This window comes from Rhopilema esculentum, chromosome 18 (genome assembly GCF_057945365.1).
Source record: "Rhopilema esculentum isolate cy_ngs chromosome 18, ASM5794536v1, whole genome shotgun sequence".
NCBI classification, from domain to species: Eukaryota; Metazoa; Cnidaria; class Scyphozoa; order Rhizostomeae; family Rhizostomatidae; genus Rhopilema; species Rhopilema esculentum.
Window position 1 is genome coordinate 2,885,651 of NC_142832.1, and position 19,515 is coordinate 2,905,165.

The following is a 19,515-nucleotide window of genomic DNA, read 5'->3' on the forward strand; positions in this document are numbered from 1 at the left end:
CAAAGGAAAACGGGGGGAAATTCAAAAGAAATTTAGGCGAAATACAAAGGAAAACGGGGGGAAATTCAAAAGAAATTTAGGCGAAATACAATGGAAAATCAGGGGGCAATTCAAAAGAAATTAAGACGAAATACAATAGATAACGGGGGAAAATTTTAAAGAAATTTTAGCGAAATACAATAGAAATTCGGGGGGAAATTCAAAGGAATATGACAAAGAAAAATCTGGAGAAATTCAAGGGGAAACGGCGGTGTCAAGTGAACAAGAAGATCGAAACGTTTCGCAACTTTTATAACTAGCAAAATGTAGCTGAAATACTTGTCAAATGCGGCTGAGGGCAGCAAAGATTTGCGTGCTCGTGGACAGTTTTAAGAAGGGAATATAAAAACAAACCGATTTAAAGCATCTCGCTTAATGCAACAGGAATTATCAAGTTTACAAAATAAACGGCGATGAATATTCTAAGGGAACATTCGGGGTTGTAGAATACTGAATTATTGAATTAAATAAAAATGAATACATTAAATTACATTGAAACTGTATGTCCTCAGTTCTTGAAGATATGTATAAAGTTCACAAGTTCACAAAATGCTTCGTTTCACTCCAACGGCTCGAGGGTTAAAGGATAGGACGCCCTTCGTAAATCTGAAATGCGAGCGGCCAAAGTCTTCCATAACTGACAAAGAAAAATTAAACATATTTTTAATATATTGATCCTTAAATACCAGTGGGTACTTTGACTTAAATGCATTTTATCTTTTTTGTGGGCCCTCTCGTTACAATGCTGCAATTTTAGGTTGATATTTACAAAACGGTCGAGTCGCTCGAGAGCGTAATCCGACGGCAAACATAATAAGTAGCTACACTTTATTGCTATAATCAAAAAAGCTGCCCAAAGAAGGAACTTCGTCCTAATATCAAGCGACAAAAACCGCTGAAGGAGACGAGGTAGGGGAAACGAAAACTTCAGATCGACACGTGGCTCCACAAGGGGTGTGGTAAATCGGGGCTGCAAGGTGCTAAACAAATAAAATTTCTACCCCAAATAAAGGGTTTCACAGAAGGGTATCATTTAAGAAGAATAAATTCATACCTTTACTTCAAAAGATATCGAAATTCCGTAAAAATCCACTCGCAAAGTCAGATGTTTACAACCCAACGCAATTTGTTCAGAAAATCGAACCACGCTAGTTGGTGTGAACTCCTTTTGTTGAAATTCAAAGGTATTGTTTAACATTGAAAAGAGAACGTTCAGGAAAAACTGACTGCAAAACAAAAGGCAAAATCTTCTGCAATAAGGGCTCGCAAATGTTTATAATCTTATTTTATAATTGAATCACCGAAACCCCGAAACTGTTGGGGCATTTTCCATTTTCATTTGCACAGGCTGCTCAGGCATATCTATGAATGCTTCCAATTGGGGGCTGCTTTTCAGCCCCAGCGAGTATTATGGACGACACAAACATGACACTCACCCATGCTCGTGACTATAAAAAACGATCCCGCTTTCTCAGACATTCTTCAATCAAACTTGCATATCTATGAACATCAAACAGATATTTAACCCTATTATTTTAATGCCCACCACGAATAAATTTGGTATACAAGAAGTCTAAAATCCTTTTGAACATACTCCGCAATTTTTTTATTATGCTGATAAACCTCTTACTCGGATCAAAACCAATGCTGGCCTGTTGAGTGGCCCCGTTTTTTCGTCCTTCTGATTTATTTTTTCAAAAGTTTCAATAATTCATGTCCCAGATTTGGTAAAAACCATACAAATGTCAGAAATTATCTATATGGGCGAGGGTAGAAATTTTTGTTACTTGCTCCCTCGGACGTTCAGGAAGGACAGACAGAGCTTTTCCACTAAAAGAGATACGAGAGAGACCGAAAAGCTGTTTGTTACAAATTAGGTAATGCCTCTAACGAGAACCAAATCAGACTAAATGAAAGTAGGACACGAAGTGGCAATGGAGATCTTCAATTAAAATTTTTAATAGTGGAAAACTTGAGTCATAAAAGAATACTGTTAATGATATTTTGCACATCAGAAAACTTCAATGTTTAGTGCTTTTAGTGTTTAGTGTTTTGTGTTTTGTGTTTTTCTGATTTGTTTAGTGTTTTTTTCACAAGAAAGAGCACCGGATTTCGAATGCATAATAAATTAATTTCTAAAGTTTGCAGGACAACATCTTTAAATATTATGCAGAAAAATTCTTAAGCGGAAAAAATTCTAGGTCACAACTGCTTCAAATTGCAGACTTCAGTCAAAATCAAACTTGACAGGGTCTCTTCTCTTATCCTTCAGCAAAGCAGGAACGAAATCGTTTTTGTATTCACTTGGACTAATTTTTGGAAATGGGGGAAAATTGTGGACTAGCATGTCATAACTTTTGTTTTGAATTTTATCTATTATGCACAAAAATACACCCAAACTGGTGATAATTGCGTTTCTCGAATATAGAAATTTTGATAATTCTGAGCGTCAATTGTGTGTGAAGTCTAGGGGATTGCAATCAATTAATATCTCCTTCGTTTTCAGTGTATTTAAAAATAACAGAACACGAGGGAAGGAATATTATCTCTACAAGTATGCTCTTTACTAAGTCAGATATCACTTAAGCAGCCTTAAAGTCATTACAACAATTTCATTTCATTATTTTTGACTTCCTTTCTAGGAAAACAAAACTTTATTCGTGAAAATAGCCAGAATTCAAGAAGACTGTCGATAAAAAATACATTACATTTTTATTGGTACCTTATATTTTTCCTGATCTCCGCACCGTCATGGAATTCATGAACTTAAAAGACCTGAAATAAAATCAAATGTAAAATAAATATACGAACCAAATACTTTTGAAAGCAGCGATTTAGAGTCGAACCTTTTTAAAAATAACACAGAAACATAAAATATAATGATTTCCAATCCATATTATTCAAAGGGAATAGATCATGAATACTATATATCCTTGAATAAGCCCCCGGGGGCTCATTTCACAAAATATTTTGGGTTGGGGGCTTATTCGAAGGAGGCTGATTTGAAGGTAGGGGCTTCTTCAAGGAATTACAGTAATAAAATCACTGAGGAACAATTTGAATCAGCTATTTCAAAAGCACTTCTAATGTAGCTAGATATAAACTACTCTTCCATTAAAATTCACACTAGTAAGTAATTTTTCTCTACGCAATATAAGAAAGCCGCATAGATCTTAATATTGTAGCTACAAAAAGTATCATAAAATGGCTCTATAAGAGCGTGACGTTTTTGGGTTGGATCCCAAAAATTTACGATATTGGGGTGGAGGCTTCTTTAAGGCCCTTGGCAAATTTTTAATAACTGCACTAATAGCTGCACAAAACAGAATTAATTCTTTCTAGATAGCCCGAAACTCAGTACATCTATAGAAAATAAAGATTATGGGGTTGGTACACATGCCTTGGGGGCTTGTGAGAGGGGAGAAGGGTTGAATCTAAAATTGCATATCTACTTAATTACTGATGATGTATATTTGTACATGCCTGTGGGGAAGGAGGCAATGGTCTAAAACGTTGGAGACTTCTATGCTAGATCAAAAAATACGTTTAATTGGAGAGGGCCTTAGCCCGAAAACCTGCCCTAAGAACTTCATCAAGGGGGCTAAAACCCCAAGCCTACATCATCTGTCTTGAGAAAATATAACCAACATGGAAGAACTATTCATATTGGAATATGGGAAGTAACTTTCAAGATTTTAAATGGGCTTAGTGAATGTTTCACTTTAAAGAGAAACTAATTTTAGCAGCTAGAGAAAATAAAGCATATACTAGAGTACAACACAAACATGACGTGAGACATTTATTAGATTTTTTCCATAAAGTATAATGCTTATAACTTGCTGCATTCCTGTTGGCGTATAAAAAATGGACTTGAGAGAAAAAGTATTTTGATATCTTTAAGGTCAGCAATGAAAGTATAGTAGTGCCGGAAAGAAAATTCTATGAAAAACACAATTGTAACCGAATTCAAACAGATATTAACATCACGATGAAGCTACAAGGCCCAGGGGTACTCGTTTATACTCAAGATAGGGGTACTCATGAGTATTAACCCAGAAAAGTATATTATAAAACGAAAATAGCCAAAAAACATTTTTTCGTAACGCAACCAAAAAGCTGTTTGATTTCTTCCTGTTTTTTTCTGTCTGCAAATAAGCTTATATCGATATTCGGCAGAATTTCAGGCAAAAAGAATATGCAAGCATCTATGAACCGAAAAAAGTATGTTCACCTAGTTGCTTACCTAATAAATATTTTTTAACCAAATTTTAAACCCAAAATATAGTCTAAGCATTCTTTATCTCAACTGTACCAGAGAATTACTTGCTTGGCAGCAAGAAACTGGCATTTTCAGAAGGTACTGACTGGAATTTTAGAGACATTGTGACTTGAAGTCTTGAAATATACAAAAAGGTAGTAAACGGAAATGAAATAATAAGAAATGAAAAGATAAGCTGCACAAAGTAGCTTATCTTAAATAGGGAAAATATATAGAGGTATTGAAATAGAGCAATAATAAATTTCTAGAATGACAAAACGATGATAAAGTGAATGTCAACAATAGATTAACCCAAACTGTCAAAGCTAAAGAAAATCATGGAACAGTGCTTAGTCCAAAAATTAATGACATCGGGGTAAGAGGCATGGATTTAATTTTTTACACTTAACATTTGGTGATTAAATTCTACCTGATTTTTATACATTTTATGATATCATAATATAATGATTTTATGACTATGATTTTTGATCGTGAGAACTATTTCTCAGTGAAGACCAAGCTTAGTGCCCATAAAATAGCAGAATATCTACTCATAAAAACTTTTAAAAATTTTAGGCAAGCGTGAGAGATTGAGGCAAAGTTTACTTGAAGGAAGCAGGGCTTGAAATCATAACTTTTTCTTTGAGTAACAGATACGTGTTTATAAGAGGCTGAAACAAAATAAAATTTTGATTCACTACACATTGCATTGAATTCATATTTAGATAGAAGAAAAGGGGGTTTTGAAGCAAGAATATGGCTTGAAATTCCGTAAAGGGGAAAATATACGGATGTATGAAAATAGGAGAGAAAGGATCCATGACATTTTTGCACAGCAGGTAGGTAACTAGTGGCACATATCATTTCTAGAAGCCTTGAAAAAGTAAAAGAAAAATCTTTGAAGTGTTTGATTTCAGCAAAGGAAATGTAGATGAATTTATTTATAAAAAGATCAGCAACAACTTTTGTTAAAAAGAAAACAAAAATTCGTATCTTTTCTAGAAAGGAAGAGGAAGGGGCGCTCAGCCAGTTCGACTGTATGACTACAGAGAAGAAAGGTCACAGCTTTAAGAAAAGAGAAAAAACTCATATTAGTCACAAACTAGGGATCCAAGGAAAAATTTTACTCTAAGGATAGTTTATGGTGCGGGCAAGTATATGCCAGTGGTCTTGACATATAACTAACATAAATACAAGGGTATAGCGTAAGAGGAAAATGTGTTAAAATAAAATGTCTACAGACTTGAATAAACAGACTTGATCTTCATTTCATGTTGAATTACTTAAAAATGTATTGTGATGCTAGTGTCGTTTGGTTAAAGGGCAAGCCTAGCTACTGAGAAGAAAATTCAACAGTCTGTGAAAATATAGATAAAATGATGATGATATAGATCCCATTCTAAATGAAACAGTGACATGAAAAATTAAATTAAAGTGTTGTTTTTACTTGGTTTCTTGTGAGTAGCTGAAGGGGACATTGGGAACACAACAAAAAATCCCCCTGGTTAAAAAACCCTCAGCTTCCTACTGTAAAAAGAAGCCTGTATAGAAAATCACATCCTTATACGCTTTTTATTATATCGTTTTAGCCCTAGCCTAAACTTGAAACAAGAGCTTTAAGAAGTTGCAACAAAAGGCCTTTATCAGTAAAAGTACCTTAGCTAAAAGCATCTGAATAGATATATTTCATAAAGATCTTCGACCTTCGTGTTACTTAAACAGGGAATAGCAATTCATGTTTTTATGAATTCACAAATGGGGGTTTAGCATTTATCTATCTCGCTGTCGACTGAGTGAAAGGAGCTTGAAATAAAGAAAGAGATAACTGTGTCCATATCCTATTCTAAGGTCGGATAAAAACAGAGGCTGAGAGCTGAATGGAAAAGTGCTGAATACGATGAATAAAGCTTAGCATTACTATAACTAAAACAGGCCAACTCTGTTTTAAGTTTAAAAAAGTGAACTGATTAAGATAGGGCTGACTTTCTGAGAATAGAATAGAATATAATAGAATAGAATAGAATAGAATAGAATAGAATAGAATAGAATAGAATAGAATAGAATAGAATAGAATAGAATAGAGCCAAATACGATGAAAAAAGCTCAACTTTACTTTTAGTTGAAAAGATTAGTGAGGTTTATGACAGTGATGAACTAGAGATACCCATATCTTAAGCAAAATCATGAATTACATTATAAATATGGTTATATCGGTTGTATCTTAATACCGATATTCGAGATGACGTTGAGTTTTTGAGCATGTGTAACTAGAGACCTATCTTGGCAGAATTTATCTTGAGAGAGGGAAGAATTAAAAGACAAAAGAAATAGTGGAAGGTTTGGGATCAAGCAAAACCATAAATTACATACATAAATCTGGTGTCTTTGATTGTGAAAATTGAGGCAACAATTTCACATTTACAAAAGGCAACTCAGAAGATGTTCAAAGAAAGAAAAATTAGTGAAGTGATTAGAATAGATCGAACTAAGTGAGCATGGAATAGAACTGAATACTACTTAAGATAACTAAACTAAAGATACCTACAATTTTAAAATAAATCTAGCGAGTTGGAGAAATTAAAAGGCAAACGATATCAAGAGAAACGTGTTAGAATTAATGGGATCGAGCAAACTCATATAATACATACATAAATCTGGTGACTTTGGTTTCATCTAAATAATGGTACTGGATTTGACTTTTAGTTTACGATGGAACCAAAAATTTCATCTTTAAAAAAAGGCAACCTCAAAGTGTTTAAAGACAAAAAAATTAGTGATGTGATTAAGATAGGTCTAACTAGCTGAAAAATGGAATAGAGATGAATTTGGTGAATATATTTAAGCTTTACTTTGAATAAAAAGATTAATAAAGTTTATGAGAGTATAAAAATATAAATACCTATCTATGCAGGACATATCTTGAAAGTTGCAGAAGTTCAAAGTCAAGCGAAATCGAGAGAAATATGTAAGGATTATTAGGGTAGAAAATCGTAAACTTTATACATAAATTTTGTGTCTTTGGTTTTATTCAAATAAGATTTAACTTTGAGTTTTACGATGGAAGAAAAATTTCACTTTTAAAAAAGGCAACCCTAACGTGTATAACGACAGAAAGATTTATTCAAAATTGTTTGAGAAAGTTCCAAGGAAGTAAGAATGGAATAGGAGCAATAATTAAGCTTGCGAGAGTTAAGCCATTAAGTTAAGTGCAAAAGTAGAGCCATTAATATTTGCAGAATAAATCAAAGTCATGGATAAATCTTAAAGGCAAAGGGAAAGATATCGTTGTATAGTTTCATCGTGTCGATATCGCAGATTGTTGTATCTTTTGGTGTCTGAGCATCTATCTTAAAAAAAATTCTTACATTTTTGGGAAGCAATTTGGGAAAGAAAATTGGAAATGAGCTGATGAACAAAGTCAATGAAAATATACATAGCGACAAAAGTCTAACTTTGTCATGTACCAAGCATCAATAGCTTTGAGAAATAGCTTTACTAGTGACATTAGGATGACTGACTAATTTACACAGATATTTAGTGGACAATGTAGAAAGGGACGAGCAGAGTATACTCAATAACTTACCCTTCACAGAGAATTGAGTGCCTTAAATTCCAGATTTGTCACTTACAATATGGTCATAGACAGTATCTGACTGAGATATTCACTGGCCCTGGGTCTTGGGTCATTATGTCCTGGGCTATCATAGACGCTTTATAAGCTATGTCCACTCTCTGCAAAAACAAGAAAAAAATAGCATAGAAATATTTGAGAAGTAATATTGAGTTCAATATTATTCTGCAGTTTTAAGAGTTCTGCAACCCTGATCTCAATCATGTAGCAGGAAGAAGCATCAATAACCCACAAGGAAGAGTCGATTTTGAGAGGGGTGGGGGCTGGGCTTTGGGATCCCATTGGTTCCCACCTTCCAATTTTCACCAGTCGACAATGACAACTTGTACTTTCTCTAACTACAATCTTTGCAAAAAACGCTGAAAGACTTGCAAAAAAAGAAGCTACTTACAAATCACCCTCCCCCTTTCCCCCGAATCAATGTTGTGATTTGATTGGTAACTAATGCTGTAATTCCTACTTATTCTGCAACCATATTATTCAAAGAGAAAAGATCATGAATACTATATATCCTTGAATAAGCCCCCGGGGACTTATTTTGCTAAATATTTTGGGTTGGGGGCTTATTCGAAGGGGGCTGATTCGAAGGTAGGGGCTTCTTCAAGGAATTGCAGTAATAAAATCACTGAGGAACAATTTGAATCAGCGACTTCAAGAGAACTTCTAATGTAGCTAGAAATAAACTACTCTTCAATCAAAATGCACACTAGTAACTAATTTTTCTCTACGCAATATAAGAAAGCCGAAAACTTATAACCTATAAAGGATAATATAGGCTTTTATTTTGATTTAGATTTAACATGATAATCTTCAAATAACAAGAAAAATAGATCTTGATACTGTAGCTACAAGAAAGTATCATAAAATGGCTCTATAAGAGCGTGACGTTTTTGGGTTGGATCCCAAAAATTTACGATATTGGGTTGGATGCTTCTTTAAGGCCCTTGGCAAATTTTTAATAACTGCACTAATAGCTGCACAAAACAGAATTAATTCTTTCTAGATAGCCCGAAACTCAGTACATCTATAGAAAATAAAGATTATGGGGTTGGTACACATGCCTTGGGGGCTTGTGAGAGGGGAGAAGGGTTGAATCTAAAACTGCATATCTACTTAATTACTGATGATGTATATTTGTACATGCCTGTGGGGAAGGAGGCAATGGTCTGAAACGTTTAAGATTCCTATGCTAGATCAAAAAATACGTTTAATTGGAAAGGGTTTCAGCCCCAAAAGCTGCCCTGAGAATTTTATCAAGGAGGCTAAAACCCCAAGCCTACATAATCTTTCTTGAGACAGTATAATCAACATGGAAGAACAATTCATATTGGAATACGGGAAGTAACTTTCAAGATTTTAAATGGGCTTAGCAAATGCTGCACCTTAAAGAGAAAATAATTTTAGCAGCTAGAGAAAATAAAGCATATACTAGAGTACAACACAAACATGACAGGAAAAATTTATTTGATTTTTTTCCATAAACTATAATGCTTATAACTTGCTGCATTCCTGTTGGCGTATAAAAAATGGACTTGAGAGAAAAAGTATTTTGATATCTTTAAGGTCAGCAATGAAAGTATAGTAGTGCCGGAAAGAAAATTCTATGAAAAACACAATTGTAACCGAATTCAAAGAGATTGAACATCACGATGAAGCTACAAGGCCCAGGGATACTCGTTTATACTCAAGATAGGGTTGTTTAGGTTGGATCACAAACATTCACCCAAAAAAGTATCTTTTAAAACGAAAAGAACCAAAAAAACATTTTTTCGTAACGCAACCAAAAAGCTGTTTGATTTCTTCCTGTTTTTTCTGTCTGCAAATAAGCTTATATCGATATTCTGCAGAATTTCAGACCAAAAGAATATTCAAGCATTCCATGAACCGAGAAATGTATGTTCACCTAGTTGCTTACCTAATAAATATTTTTTAACCAAATTCTAAACCCAAAAAATAGTCTAAACATTCTTTACTCAACTGTACCAGAAAATTATTTGCTTGGCTGCAAAAAACTGGCATTTTCAGTAGGTACTGACTGGAATTTTAGAGACATTGTGACTTGAAGTCTTGAAATATACAAAAAGGTAGTAAACGAAAATGAAATGATAAAAAATGAAAAGATAAGCTGCACAAAGTGGCCTAGTTAATCATAGGTTAAATAATTGTTGTTTCACAACTATGGAAGAAATGCAGGAGTGAGCGAAAATAGTTCACAAAGACCTATTTTGTGGAAAACAACCAAAGTTTATAGTTCTAAAATAGAGAAAATATATAGAGATATTGAAATAAAGCAATAAATGATTTCTAGAATGACAAGACGATCCAAATTCAGTTTCATAGTTCAAAACACAGAAAAAAACTTTTGAAATTAATGACATCGGGGTAAGACGGATTTAATTTTTTACATTTAACATTTGCTGATTAAATTTTACCTGATTTTATAATATCATATTATGATGATTTTATGACTATGATCTTTTGATCGTGAGAACTACTTCTCAGTAAAGACCAAGCTTAGTGCCCATAAAATAGCAGAATATCTACTCATAAAAACTTTTAAAAATTTGAGGCAAGCGTGAGAGATTGAGGCAAAGTTTACTTGAAGGAAGCAGGGCTTGAAATCATAAGTTTTTCTTTGAGTAACAGATACGTGTTGATAAGAGGCTAAAACAACATAAAATTTTGATTCACTACACATTGCATTAGATTCATATTTAGATAGTTAAAAAGGGGGTTTTAAAGCAAGAATATGGCTTGAAATTCCGTAAAGGGGAAAAGATACGGATGAATAAAAATAGGAGAGAAAGGATCCATGACATTTTTGCACAGCAGGTAGGTAACTAGTGGCATATCTCATTTCTAGAGGCCTTGATAAAGTAAAAGAAAAATCTTTGAAGTGTTTGATTTCAGCAAAGGAAATGTGGATGAATTTTTTTATAAAAAGATCAGCAACAACTTTTGTTAAAAAGAAAACAAAAATTCGTATCTTTTCTAGAAAGGAAGAGGAAGGGGCGCTCAGCCAGTTCGACTGTATGACTACAGAGAAGAAAGGTCACAGCTTTAAGAAAAAAGAAAAACTCATATTAGCAACAAATTAGGGATCCAAGGAAAATTTTTACTCTAAGGATAGTTTATAGTGCGAGTAAGTATATGCCAGTGGTCTTGAAATATAACTAACATAAATACAAGGGTATAGCGTAAGAGGAAAATGTTTTAAAATAAAATGTCTACAGACTTGAATAAACAGACTTGATCTTCATTTCATGTTCAATTACATTGAAATTTATTGTGATGCTAGTGTCGTTTGGTTAAAGGGCAAGCCTGGCTACTGAGAAGAAAATTTAATAGTCTGTGAAAATATAGATGAAATGATGATGATATAGATCCCATTCTAAAAGAAACCGTGACATGAAAATTAACTTAAAGGGTTGTTTCTACTTGGTTTCTTGTGAGTAGCTGAAGGGGACATTGGGAACACAACAAAAAATTCCCCTGGTTAAAAAACCCGTAGCTTCCTACTGTAAAAAGGAGCCTGTATAGAAAATCACATCCTTATTATATCGTTTTAGCCCTAGCCTAAACTTGAAACAAGAACTTTAAGAAGTTGCAACAAAAGGCCTTTATCAGTAGAAGTATCTTAGCTAAAAGCATCTGAATAGATATATTTCATAAAGATCTTCGACCTTCGTGTTACTTAAACAGGGAATAGCAATTCATGTTTTTATGAATTCACAAATGGAGGTTTAGCATTTATCTATCTCGCTGTCGACTGAGTGAAAGGAGCTTGGAGTAAAGAAAGAGATAACTGTGTCCATATCCTATTCTAAGGTCGGATAAAAACAGAGGCTGAGAGTTGAATGGAAAAGTGCTGAATACGATGAATAAAGCTTAGCTTCACTATAACTAAAACAGGCCAACTCTGTTTTAAGTTTAAAAAAGTGAACTGATTAAGATAGGGCTGACTATCTGAGAATAGAATAGAGCTAAATACGATGAAAAAAGCTCAACTTTACTTTTAGTTGAAAAGATTAGTGAGGTTTATGAGAGTGATGAACTAGAGATACCCATATCTTAAGCAAAATCATGAATTACATTATAAATATGGTTACATCGGTTGTATCTTAATACTACTATTCGAGATGACGTTGAGTTTTTGAGCATGTGTAACTAGAGACCTATCTTGGCAGAATTTATCTTGAGAGAGGGAAGAATTAAAAGACAAAAGAAATAGTGGAAGGTTTGGGATCAAGCAAAACCATAAATTACATACATAAATCTGGTGTCTTTGGCTGTGAAAATTGAAGCAACAATTTCACATATACAAAAGGCAACTCAGAAGATGTTCAAATACAGAAAAATTAGTGAAGTGATTAGAATAGATCGAACTAAGTGAGCATGGAATAGAACTGAATACTACTTAAGATAACTAAACTAAAGATACCTACAATTTTAAAATAAATCTAGCGAGTTGGAGAAATTAAAAGGCAAACGATATCAAGAGAAACGTGTTAGAATTAATGGGATCGAGCAAACTCATATAATACATACATAAATCTGGTGACTTTGGTTTCATCTAAATAATGGTACTGGATTTGACTTTGAGTTTACGATGGAACCAAAAGTTTCATCTTTAAAAAAGGCAACCTTAAAGTGTTTAAAGACAGAAAAATAGTGATGTGATTAAGATAGGTCTAACTAGCTGACAATGGAATAGAGCTGAATACGGTAAATATCTTTTAGCTGTACTTTGAATAAAAAGGTTAATAAAGTTTATGAGAGTATAAAAATATAAATACCTATCTATGCAGGACATATCTTGAAAGTTGGAGAAGTTCAAAGTCAAGCGAAATCGAGAGAAATATGCAAGGATTATTGGGATAGAAAAACCGTAAATTTTATACATAAATTTTGTGTCTTTGGTTTTATTCAAATATGATTTGAATTTTGAGTTTTATGATGGAAACAAAAATTTCACTTTTAAAAAAGGCAACCCTAACATATATAACGACAGAAAAGTTTATTCAAAATTGTTTAAGAAAGATCCAACGAAGTAAGAATGGAATAGGAGCAATAATTAAGCTTGCGAGAGTGCAAAAGTAGAGCCATTAATATTTGCAGAATAAATCAAAGTCATGGATAAATCTTAAAGGCAAAGGGAAAGGTATCGTTGTTTAGTTTCATCGTGTCGAAATCGCAGATTGTTGTATCGTTTGGTGTCTGAGCATCTATCTTCAAAAAAATTTCTTACATTTTTGGAAGCAATTTGGAAAAGAAAATTAGAAATGAGCTGATGAACAAAGTCAATGAAAATATACATAGCGACAAAAGTCTAACTTTGTCATGTACCAAGCATCAATAGCTTCGAGAAATAGCTTTACTAGTGACATCAGAATGACTGACTAATTTACACAGATATTTAGAGAACAACACAGAAAGGGACGAGCAAAGTATATTCAATAACTTACCTTTCAGAGAGAATTGAGTGCCTCAAATTCCAGATTTGTCACTTATAATATGGTCATAGACAGTATCTGACTGAGATATTCACTGGCCCTGGGTCTTGGAGCATTATGTCCTGGGCTATCATAGACACTTTATAAGCTATGTCCATTCTCTGCAAAAACAAGAAAAAATAGCATAGAAATATTTGAAAAGTAATATTGAGCTCGATGTTATTCTGCAGTTTTAAGAGTTTTGCAACCCTGATCTCAATCATGTAGCAGGGAGAAGCATCAATAACTCACAAGGAAGAGTCGATTTTGAGAGGAGGTGGGAGCTGGGCTTTGGGATCCCATTGGTTCCCACCTTCCAATATTCACCAGTCGACAATGACAACTTGTACTTTCTCTAACTACAATCTTGGCAAAAAATGCTGAGACACTTGCAAAAAAAGATACTACTTACAAATCACCCACCCCCTTTCCCCCCAAATCAATGTTGTGATTGGATTGGTAACTAATGTTGTAATCCCCACTTATTCTGCAACCATCCTGAACAACATTGACCACAGGAGGAAGGGGGTTTAGGTCACCATTGCACATTATATGAAGATAAAGCACGCAAATTCCCCTTTCGATCATATGTCTCAGCTATTTTTTGCCAAGATTATAGCAACATAAAATTATTTCATAGGAGGGGGGAGGGGTGAAGTAAACCCAGTTTTAGAAGGGTTAGAAATTACATGGGCTGTAACTTAAATCCAATCTCAAGAAAAGATGATAGCTCTTCTTAGGCAACAGACAACCTATAGTCTATCATAAATTGCCTTAAGTAGATGGGTCTTAGATAAAAGCTATGAAAAATCTTAGTCATTTAGATTCTAGGGACTATTAGCAAGAATAAACGAACATCTATTACCAAAAACTCCATTGCTTATACCAAAAGCAACCCTTTACTACTTCATACTTTTGTTTGCTACAGCTACATCTTACCTTTCATATGTCAAATAGGGACTGAGGACAAGACCACTCTTCAGAAAATTATCCATAGTCTGCAAGAAAATAGAATATAATGACATACAAGACCTGAGAAAGAAAATAATATTCTCTTGGAAAAATTTGACGGCAAACAGATAGATACACCATTATCACTGAAAATTCAAAAGCAAAGACAGTATGTTAGAAGGAAGAGACACTCTATAATAGATCGTATTTCCTCTAAAGAACGCCACCATGTTTATTACAAGATCCACCTGATGGGGCATTTGATAGATGGTGGCATTTAATAGAGGGTGGCATTTATCAGAGGGCAGCGTTTAGTACAATGAAAAGTGCTTATCAAATAAAAAAACAAGAAAGGAGCAATAAAAACAATAAAAACCAACTTTTAACAATGTTTTATTTTCCCTAAAACACAGAAAAAAGATTGCATGAAAAATGTTTTAAAGTTCACAAAAGATATGTTTACATTATGGAAATGTCAAGGAATGTTAATACCACTGTCTCTGTCTGTGTTATTGTTCTAATAACAGAAAGGCTTTCAAAGCTTTTGCTATAAACTTTTGGTTACTTCTTGTTTGGTCTGTTTTCTAATAAACGCCACTTTCCAAGATGTTGCATTTAAAAGAGGGTGGCATTTATCAGAGGGGGGTGTTTATTACGTATGGTTGGATAAAAGTGTGGGATTCAATCGAGGGGGTCATTATCAGAGGGCTGCATTTATCAGTAGGCTGTCTTCATGTGCTTGAGAAGGTTGCACATGATTCTATCATTGAGAAGCTGTTTGTCATTTCATCCATCAGTTTTAGAATCTACAGTAAAATTCAGAATATAGTCTTCCCTGAATTTAGTTTTCTAAAATATAAGCCCTCAATTCCTTGGATATAAACTTGCTTCTGAATGTAGTCCTCCAAAGTATAAGCCTAGCACTTCTATAATTTGAATTAAACATTAAAACACCATTTTTCTTGCAGCAACATGAAAATTTGTTTGCCTAATTTCAATTACAGCCCATCCTTAAGATAGTCCCCCCCCCCAAAAAAAAAAAATTAGGAGCCCTCAAAAAATGGCCTTTGAACTGTTGTGAGCCAAAGGTCTATATTCTGAATTTTACGGAATCTTCGTGGAATGGAAATGGAAAAAGCACTTGTGTAGAAAGAAGAAGTTTGATTTCACCCTTACACTCCATTTTTGACATTGTCTTTAAGCAAGCAGCACTGATTGGGCAACCTCAACAGTCATGTGCTTGAGTTTAGAATTTTTATACACCGAAGAGTGTCAGACAAAAAGCTTATTTATTATATTTATATTATTTTTATTTAAAGTATATTTAAAATTTCTGCTTGTTTCCAAGCCATTTCAAATTGTTGTACCCCAAAAAATAGCACATATGATCAAAACGATTTCCTTGATGACAAAATTGTTTATTAGTGTTTTAAGAATTAACAAAAAAGTTTATCAAAATTAACACAAATTATTGAACAAATTTCTCGTGATAACTTTATTCATTGGCTGTATGGTATGCCCATCACAAAAGTTTTACAGGGTATGTTTATGTATGTTTTAAAACTAATTCCTGCTTTGGTCAAACCTCCTGGTAGGTATTATAGGTTTTCAGACAGAAGCATAGCTTCATATGAAGATTTAAATGATCCTTATTTACATTATGATCTCTAATAGCTCTTCGGATATTCAAAAAAAGTAAAAGGGGTCTGCTAAATTCGAAAAATTTAGTTACTTTTATCACAACCATTTAAAACTAAAACAAAAGGCACTTCACTTAATGTAGATGATGGCAAACAATGTCACCACAAATACAAAGAAACATCTTCAATCTTCAATCGTTAACTCCTAAGGGCTATACAACCAATCTGGAGCATTTACTCAAGGAGCATTAAAAAAAGAAAAATTAACTCAGGAATAGGATTAATACCATTTCCACCCAGCGCTCCAGTTGAAGTGATAAGGCAGTACATTGAAATGATAAGGCAGTATTCAAAAAAATTTGCAACAAACCCTTGTATCAGTACGATGTAATCCAACATCGAGTACAGGTTATTAAAACTTTACTGGTTACTCTTCTTGTTATCATTATTCCACCCCCCAAAAAGAATTAGGAGCCCTCAAAAAATGGCCTTTGAACTGTTGTGAGCCAAAGGTCTACATTCGAGATTTTACGGAATCTTAGTGGAATGGAAATGGAAAAAGCACTTGTGTAGAAAGAAGAAGTTTGATTTCACCCTTAGACTCCATTTGTGACATTGTCTTTAAGCAAGCAGCACTGATTGGGCAACCTCAACAGTCATGTGCTTGAGTTTCTAATTAGCCTTTTTTGATTAACCAATAGGTATATATATATTTCCTAGCTAGAAAATAGAATTAGCTTAGAATTTTTATACACCGAAGAGTGTCAGACAAAAAGCTTATTTATTTAATTTATATTATTTCTATTTAAAGTATATTTAAAATTTCTGCTTGTTTTCAAGCCATTTCAAATTGTTGTACCCCAAAAAATAGCACATATGATCAAAACGATTTCCTTGATGACAAAATTGTTTATTAGTGTTTTTAAGAATTAACAAAAAAAGTTTATCAAAATTAACACAAATTATTGAACAAATTTCTTGTGATAACTTTATTCATTGGCTGTATGGTATGCCCATCACAAAAGTTTTACAGGGTATGTTTATGTATGTTTTAAAACTAATTCCTGCTTTGGTCAAACCTCCTGCCTCCTGGTAGGTATTATAGGTTTTCAGACAGAAGCATAGCTTTATATGAAGATTTAAATGATCCTTATTTGCATTATGATCTCTAATAGCTCTTCGGATATTCAAAAAAAGTAAAAGGGGTCTGCTAAATTCGAAAAATTTAGTTACTTTTATCACAACCATTTAAAACTAAAACAAAAGGCACTTCACTTAATGTAGATGATGGCAAACAATGTCACCACAAATACAAAGAAACATCTTCAATCTTCAATCGTTAACTCCTAAGGGCTATACAACCAATCTGGAGCATTTACTCAAGGAGCATTAAAAAAAGAAAAATTAACTCAGGAATAGGATTAATACCATTTCCACCCAGCGCTCCAGTTGAAGTGATAAGGCAGTACATTGAAATGATAAGGCAGTATTCAAAAAAATTTGCAACAAACCCTTGTATCAGTACGATGTAATCCAACATCGAGTACAGGTTATTAAAACTTTACTGGTTACTCTTCTTGTTATCATTATTCCACCCCCCAAAAAGAATTAGGAGCCCTCAAAAAATGGCCTTTGAACTGTTGTGAGCCAAAGGTCTACATTCGAGATTTTACGGAATCTTAGTGGAATGGAAATGGAAAAAGCACTTGTGTAGAAAGAAGAAGTTTGATTTCACCCTTAGACTCCATTTGTGACATTGTCTTTAAGCAAGCAGCACTGATTGGGCAACCTCAACAGTCATGTGCTTGAGTTTCTAATTAGCCTTTTTTGATTAACCAATAGGTATATATATATTTCCTAGCTAGAAAATAGAATTAGCTTAGAATTTTTATACACCGAAGAGTGTCAGACAAAAAGCTTATTTATTTAATTTATGTTATTTCTATTTAAAGTATATTTAAAATTTCTGCTTGTTTTCAAGCCATTTCAAATTGTTGTACCCCAAAAAATAACACATATGATCAAAACGATTTCCTTGATGACAAAATTGTTTATTAGTGTTTTTAAGAATTAACAAAAAAAGTTTATCAAAATTAACACAAATTATTGAACAAATTTCTCGTGATAACTTTATTCATTGGCTGTATGGTATGCCCATCACAAAAGTTTTACAGGGTATGTTTATGTATGTTTTAAAACTAATTCCTGCTTTGGTCAAACCTCCTGCCTCCTGGTAGGTATTATAGGTTTTCAGACAGAAGCATAGCTTTATATGAAGATTTAAATGATCCTTATTTGCATTATGATCTCTAATAGCTCTTCGGATATTCAAAAAAAGTAAAAGGGGTCTGCTAAATTCGAAAAATTTAGTTACTTTTATCACAACCATTTAAAACTAAAACAAAAGGCACTTCACTTAATGTAGATGATGGCAAACAATGTCACCACAAATACAAAGAAACATCTTCAATCTTCAATCGTTAACTCCTAAGGGCTATACAACCAATCTGGAGCATTTACTCAAGGAGCATTAAAAAAAGAAAAATTAACTCAGGAATAGGATTAATACCATTTTCAGCCAGCGCTCCAGTTGAAGTGATAAGGCAGTACATTGAAATGATAAGGCAGTATTCAAAAAAATTTGCAACTAACCCTTGTATCAGTACGATGTAATCCAACGTCGAGTACAGGTTAACAAAACTTCACTGGTTACTCTTCTTGTTATCATTATTCTGGCCATTTTGAATTTGACCGGCAAGAAATCGAATCGAGGCTATAGGCACCCTCGCAGAAACACATGCGGCTCTATTCTCTTTGTCTAAAAGATATGCCAAAAAACTTTAAACTTCGCTTCAATTTATTCAAAAGTCTGCGTTATTTTTCATAAGATTTTTTAAGCATCTTCCCTTAAAAAATGAATTATGACACAATTAATTAGTTTAGTGATAGGACCAATTAATTATTAATAACGCATGGAGACCCATTTCGTTCAAACTAAGTAGGAGAGAAGTACTTTCCTTCTTAAATAATTTGCTCATTTTAGAGTTGAAAGGTTTCTTAAAAACAAACCACTAAATTAACTTCCCTTTGCATGTTAAGAAAAATGTATTTTGATCTTTATAATTGCTCTGTGGAGTTTTTGTCAAAAGGCAAAGCAATGATCTTCCAAAAACAAGTTTGTCACTAAAGTTCCAGATATAATTTTCAGCATCCCTAAGCAGTTAGAAAATAACGGGAACACAGCCACGATGGCTGGCTATCCCCATTCTTGCAAATCTTATTCGACTTTAAGGGACTTTAAAGCTGGATAGACCGGTGTCATGTGCCCCCAGAGAAAATCCCCCTTTTCACAGAAGTACCCAGCTTCTGGAAAAGTAATCCTTTTCTGAGACAAAGTGTCCCTTTTTCCTTTTGCCCTCCAACTTTTGACACGCTTCCCTTGTCTGGTCAGGATTCTGATTTCACACGTTGCGAAGTGGGGTGACATCGAGAGTAATGACCAAG

The 19,515-nt window shown here is 33.7% G+C and overlaps 1 long non-coding RNA gene across 2 annotated transcripts; it reads right to left on the reverse strand.

Annotated features, from left to right (window-relative positions):
• Positions 1-198: 198 nt before the first annotated feature.
• Positions 199-18,654, reverse strand: LOC148958066 (uncharacterized). 2 transcript variants are annotated; one of them, XR_016144840.1, is made up of 5 exons: positions 16,382-18,654; positions 14,360-14,418; positions 13,394-13,542; positions 7,881-8,029; positions 199-2,814 (listed from the first exon to the last, which is right to left on the reverse strand). It is a non-coding gene; the product is annotated as an uncharacterized LOC148958066 (long non-coding RNA). The 2 variants fall into 2 exon arrangements; XR_016144841.1 differs by lacking the exon at positions 13,394-13,542.
• Between the last annotated feature and the right edge of the window lie 861 nt (positions 18,655-19,515).